The 6,771-nt window shown below is 47.3% G+C and overlaps 1 pseudogene; it reads right to left on the bottom strand.

Annotated features, from left to right (window-relative positions):
- Positions 1–1,642: 1,642 nt before the first annotated feature.
- On the bottom strand, positions 1,643–3,967 carry LOC119308204 (annotated as a pseudogene).
- Positions 3,968–6,771: the final 2,804 nt, after the last annotated feature.

The raw sequence follows: 6,771 nt of genomic DNA on the forward strand, positions 1-6,771 counted from the left end.
TCAACAACTCAAGACCCTCGCGAGGGGCCAAGCCTCATGAGGCGGACGACGCCAAGACTCCCTTGGGGATCGGCCTCCTTAGGCTGGCTCCCGAGGGGCGGAGGGTTCTATGCAAGGTTTACCTCACGAGGATCAGCTGACGTGAGCCATGATGACCAAGGTCAGGCGGGCGCCAGGTGGGCGCCAACGGGCACAAAGCGCAGGTTACCTCTTCAGTGCAAGGGAGGCAAGCCACAGGCGCAGAGTCCCGAGGAATCAGCCAAAGGTTTTCATTCTGGTGCAACAAGACCAAGACCGCCAGGAAGGCAGGACGGAGGTCATCCCCGAGCCCACCGCAGCGTCACGACTAGAGGCTTTTCGCAGGCGAAGACTACTTTTGTCAGGATAAGTTGTACTACTTGTCCCCTTTTCAAATTCGGCCGTTGTGGGATCCCTTCCCGCCAAAATTTGGGAAGAGGACCAAGGCCACTATAACTATGACTTAGCCACAACCATAGAGGGCATCCAGTTCACATCCCATCAGCTCCCTCGAGCTCAAGAACACCTCACCTCCTGAGGCCAGTTCATCCCCTGTACTAGTTCATCCTCAGCCCTCCGAGACAATCCACCAAAACGCTGGAGTAGGATATTACACCGCAAGGTGACCTAAACCAGGATAAACTGATGTGTCTGTTTGTTTCTTTGAACTCGTCGCGCTAGGCTTAGGAGGATCGCAAATGGGCAGGCTGGGTTGGTTGAGATCTTCGCACGCATCCCAGAGTTCGAACCTCTCAAGGGTTTGCGGAACCCGTAAGCCGACAACACTCATCTCTCTCCTCTTAAATAACTTGCCACATCAGATTTTTTGCCTACGTGAAAGGCTTAGCACCTGTACAAGGTGAAGCATTGGGAGGGGTCTAAGCACATTAAATAGCTTAGCAACTATACTCCCCAATGCATATGCACTTAGCTTATGGTTGCTAAGCTTGTTTCATTTAATGATTTAGCAACTAAAGCTCTTCATGTATTGGTGGGATTCCTTCCTTTAAATGTTTTGCCTAGGTTCACACGCATAGCATTTTTTTTCTTGGGATCACCACACTCATCTCTCTCCTTTTAAATAACTTGCCACATCAGATTTTTTGCCTACGTGAAAGGCTTAACACCTGTACAATGTGGAGCACTGGGAGGGGCCTAAGCGCGTGGCGTACACTCAGGGATGCGGCGCCAACTAAGCAGAAACTAAGCGGCGGCTAGTCGAGGACATGCAAGTAGTAGCGGCACCAATTTGGGGGCAAAAGAGAGGTGAAGGGATGTTAGGCTAGGGTTAGACAGAGGAGAGAGAGAGAGAGCAGAGAGCTAGGCGGCCTTACATGCTTTAAAAATTGATTTCTGGGTGTCCCCTGTTCATGTCGATGTCCGTACAAAACGCTCAAGCGCCGCTTAAGCTATCATTGCACTAAGCAGAGGCACACCGCTCGCTCAGCGCCTAGCGCTTAAAAAAACTTGCGAAAAACTAATGATGCAACCAATTTACATTCCTAATGCGCATTAGTTAGAACTAGAAGGCTCCCTAAGCAAGAACGAAAATTGCAAGCTGTTATCAAACTTTCAAAAAATTATAGGTAAAATACAAAAACAAATGAAACAAAGTGATCATCCGTGAGCAAACACCACCTAGAAGCATATAAATACCAGACTTGCTGAACGGAAAAGTTTGCACCAGTGAACTAGAAGGCTCCTTAAGCAAGAATAGTATTCTTAGCTTACCATCTTACAGGCTAATCTTGATCGCCTAAATAAATGTCATGAATGACTGCCATTTCCTTTCAGCTTGAGTTCAAGCTCTAACTCTTTGCGCCTTACCTCCAGTTCTAAGCGTTTAATCTCAATCTTCATATGTTCGTTATCTGACCTCATCCTTTCCAGTTCCTTGTCCTTAATTTTACTGGATAGTTCCCACTTGAGGCGTTGTTCTGCAAGCTCCAGCGCCTCATTTTAGATTTTCAAGCATTGTTTTTCAAGCTCTGCAGATTGCAATACTAAGTCCTTCTATGTCAAAGCCAAGCTCGTTCCATCTGGAACAACTTCGTTGATATCTAGTGCGATTCCATGGGGATTAGTCCTCCGGCTACATTCGTGTGCACTCAAAGAGTTCCCAAAACTAGCATCCTCGTGATCTGCTGTATACCGCATCTTCTTTTGCATGGGTAAGCCCCCTTTATTGCTATGTGCCACATGATGGTCCTCATCATTATCTTCCTCATAATCAGAGTCTGAACTCTGGTCATCTTCATCGGCATCTCCACTTGCTCCTCGCATCATATCATTTTCCTCTTTGCACCTAAGAGCAAACTGCAGTGAATGCTGAAGTGCAGGATCTTCAGGCAAACTAATCCGGTTATTATTATGGTAGGAGCACATCTCCTCATAGAATAAGTGCCTTGAGCTCAGTGTCTTCCTTGCGTCATCTTTCAACTTGTCAGAGAGATTATCCATGCGATCCAGAAGTGCTGGATTCTCCACAACCTTGCAAGTTCTACCCCGACCAAGGATATCTGTAAGCCTTTTGTATCTCTTATTGAGGTCATTGAACTTATCCTCGCACTGCTGCGGTGACACATTGCAACCTCGCACGCCCATCACCTTTGATATTGCCTTCCACTTGCCTTTCTTATGCACCATTGCACAGTTCCTCCTTCCACATCCTAAATCAGCTCCTGGATCCTCACCAGTGTAGGACGCTAAAGTAACTAAAAGCTTAACCATTGAATCGGTCCACTTCATCCGCTGCCATGTTGAGCCCTTCTTTCCCTTGCCGCTGTGGCTATCAGTGGTATCCTCGTTCAGACCATGCTCCTCATCATCGCTCATGGAGTCCTTTTGTGATAGTGGTGGTGGTGGACCTGGTGGTGATCACCTTCCTTTGTTCTCTGAATTGAAATTCCGACAAGTGGTCAGAATTTGTAACCTGGTTCATAGGCATGGGGAATTTGCCAGGTATCTGAGAGTGGTTGAAGCCCTGATTACCGGAGCTTGGACCGTGCATTTGCATGGGATTCCGGTGCAAGTCTGAACTGCCATAAGTTGCTCCTTGCATAAAGTTTCTAGGTGGCAGGTTATTGCCTTCCATTATCCCAAAGGATCATTCCACTACTAATACGTCTTATATAATACCAAATACGAATGTAGAATTTGGCACTACTTCTTCAGCCTGAAATCCAACGCAAGAAAGTAATTCAGATGAACTATTGAGCAGTCAATACTGATTGCACATTTGAGAACTTCTAAACGATACAAACCTGCCCGTAAACACACAGATTGCACTTTAATCAAAATCACCTATATTGCAAACTGAGACCGTCCTAGATTTGATATAACTATTAATGTGCAAGCAGTGAGTTGGGTTTCTTCGGCACAGTTCAACAGTAAATTCAAAAAGATTGCAGTCTCTTATACATTAGCGTACAACTCAATACTTAAGTGAAACTGCCTAAATGACCAGCAACATGATGTAAAGATTTTAATCAGTGAATGGCATCAAACTAACAAATAGGAGAGCTAAAGAAGAATTTGAAGTAGAGCATCAGAGTTACATATGTGCATCAGACCTAAGTTACGTATGCATGGGATTCAGGTTTCAGAGAAGGAGCAGGCAAAACAAACAAGTCACTATCTGAACAAATTCCTTAATAATTACCGAAGGGTGCTCTCCTATCAACTGAATGGGGTCAGGGAGAAAGATCTGGCTGCAATAGAATAATCAGATCGAAGAGAAGGCTAGTGAAGGCCGAAGAACAATCCGAGCAAGATAGGGCTTCCTTACCAAGAAGAAGAATCGCGTCCGGGTAGGTCTTCACTCGCTATCAATAGAGAGGACGAGAAAGAATGCCCACGAGGGAGATCTCCAGGCATAGTTCGGCGGAACGAGGGGACTAGGCGAGCTTTTTTTTTTGACAGCGAAGGGCGTTTCAGCCGTGCTGGCGATGAGGAAGACGATTTTCTGTCAACGATATTGCACTTCGTTCTTTCTCTTTTCTTTTTTCCTTTTGGTATGTGTTGTTATTGCTCGGCAAAAAAACGTGGGCATTGGAGCAACTCCAACGCGTCTGACAAAGGGACGCGCTTTTTCTGTTTGAGTCGTGTTGCCCGCTCATTCATCATTTTTCTCTTACGTTTGAACCGGCCGTGCATCCAGCGTGTGGACATATTTTTATCCCTGTAACTGTCCTGTCGTGTGTCTTTTTGCAAACATTGATATCATTGTGAGATCCGACCATGCCAAAGAAAAAGTGCCAAATCTAGAGATCTTGTGAGGCCACGTCCTCAAGTATGACGGTGTAAGCTTTGACATGACCCCTATACTGCCCCTGCCAAGCTGAAGGGCAAGTGTTGCACTCCCAGTGCATATAATCTATGCTACCAAGCATCCCCGAAAATCCCCGGCTGGCATTCATCACCAACAACCGAGTTGTATCTACAGCATTTGGCTCTCTCAAGTACTCCGGGCTAAACATTGCTATTACAGTCTTGCAGAACTTATACATGGGTTCTAGGCACGTCAACTCGCTCATTCAGAGATACTCATCAATGAGATCACCGGAACTCCGTATGTAAGCATCCAAATAGTTGCAGTGCATTTCTGATAAGAGGAGAAGCCAATCTTTTCAAGGGCATCCTCTTTGCACTCGAAATACTTATCGTACCACACCTCCCCCTCCTGAATACGGTTGAACACATGCCTAGCCTTACGGAAACGACGACAGAATAGGTGGTGTTTGAAGAGCGGGTTGGGGGTCTCGAAGTAGTTTTTCCAGAGTAGGAACTGGTCGCTCTGTCGAATGTGATTCAACGCCGAAGTGTGTCCCGGGATCAAGCCCCTAAACATCGGCCGTTGCCTACTAAGATGGTTATGGACGAGCAACACAGTAGCCACAAACTCCTCATCGTCGGATGAAGAATCATCCAAGTCACAAATGAAATTGTGGAGAAAGAACTCATCGGTGGAGTCCATTGGTACCTTGCGAGCAACCCGTCGCACAGCTTGCGAGCGTCATGGAAGAAGCTGGCCGGTGAAGAGCCTCGTGCCTTCCCTGGACCATGTAGCAGGTCCGTCGGTGTCCGGCGAGCGTGTGGGCGTCCGGCGAGCGAGGCACCCCGCGCTTCGGTACTACAGGCGGCGGGGTGGGTTGTGGTGGCGGCGACATCGGGGGTGCCGCAGTGGCGGTGGCGATGATGAGGGGGCGATGGGAGGCGTGTTGTGTTGGGGGTCGTGGGTGCGGACGGCTGGCCTGGGGCACCGGAACTAGGTAGCAGCGACGCGGGGGTGGGCGAGCAGCTGTGCTGGCTATCGATGGGAGGAAGATGGAATGGTTATGTGCCACCGATTGGCGGACCAGGGGAGTAGCGGGCATCGTGTGCGTCCATTTTGTGTCCGCGCCGACGCAAACGAGGCACAAATTTGGGCCGAGAATGGGTCGCGCGGCGGACAAAAAGCGGATGCGCATCCGTTTGGGTCACCGTATTGGGCTAACTTTTTTGTCCATTTCGACCAAAATGGACACGCGCAGACGAATTGGGTTGGCGCGTTGGAGTTGCTCTTAGAGCATCTACGACCGGACTTGGCAAATTTGATCCCTCAAAAGATCACCGATCAGGTTGTAGGATCGAAAGTATGTCTAGAGGGGCGTGATTAGACTACTTGACCAAATAAAAACTTATAGTTTTCCTAATTTTAGTTGTGGGCAAGTTTTAGCAATTCTACCAAGTCAAATACACCCTACGCATGCAAGTCTAAGAGTTGTGCAGCGGAAAGTAAAGACTTTGCATATGAATGTAAAGGAGGGATTGGAGATTTCAAACACAATGAAGACATGATGATTTTTGGCGTGGTTCCCATAGGTGGTGCTATCGTATGTCCACGATGATGGAGACTTCAACCAAAAGAGGTTAAGGGATGCGCGAGTCCATGGAGGGCTCCACCCACGAAGGGTCCATGTAGAAGCAACCTTGTCTATTCCACCATGGCTTACGTCCACAAAGGACTCTCACTCGGGTAGATCTTCATGAAGTAGGTGATCTTCTTACCCTTACAAACTTCTTGTTTCAACTCCACATGATCTTAGAGGCTCCCAAGTGACACCTAACCAATCTAGGAGACACCACTCTCCAAAAGGTAATAGATGTTGTGTTGGTGATGAACTCCTTGCTCTTGTGCTTCAAATGATAGTCTCCTCAACACTCAATATCTCTCTCACAGATTTGGCTTGGGTAGGAGAAGGATCGTAGTGGAAAGCAACTTGATTAGGCCAGAAATCAAGGTTCAAATGGTAGGAATGGAATCTCTTGATCTCAACACATGAGTAGGTGGTTCTATCTCAGAAAATGAATGGTGGAAGTTGTGTTTCGTTCTGATGGCTCTCATAGAGAGTAGATGGGGTGCACGCCTTCACCCAAAATCCGATTAGTGTAAAACTCGGTGAGACCGATTAGTGTAAAAGATATGAATGTTGGGCTTTTCAGTGGGAACGAAGTGACAACTCGGTGGGACCGAAGTGCAATGGCTAGGGAAGAACTCGGTCTCGGAATTTCTGACTGTCTCAACTCGGTGATTCTGAAGTGAAACAATATTATCACAGAAACTTGGCAATGCCATCTCCATGGGACCGAAATCCTTTTCGGTCAAACCGAATTGCTAGGGTCTGGTAGTGGCAATGATAGTGGTTATCTTGGTGGGTTCGGATGGGAGATTTCGGTGGGACCGAGATAGGGAATTAGGGTTTTGGACATATG

The sequence above is a fragment of the Triticum dicoccoides genome, chromosome 5B (genome assembly GCF_002162155.2).
Source record: "Triticum dicoccoides isolate Atlit2015 ecotype Zavitan chromosome 5B, WEW_v2.0, whole genome shotgun sequence".
NCBI classification, from domain to species: Eukaryota; Viridiplantae; Streptophyta; class Magnoliopsida; order Poales; family Poaceae; genus Triticum; species Triticum dicoccoides.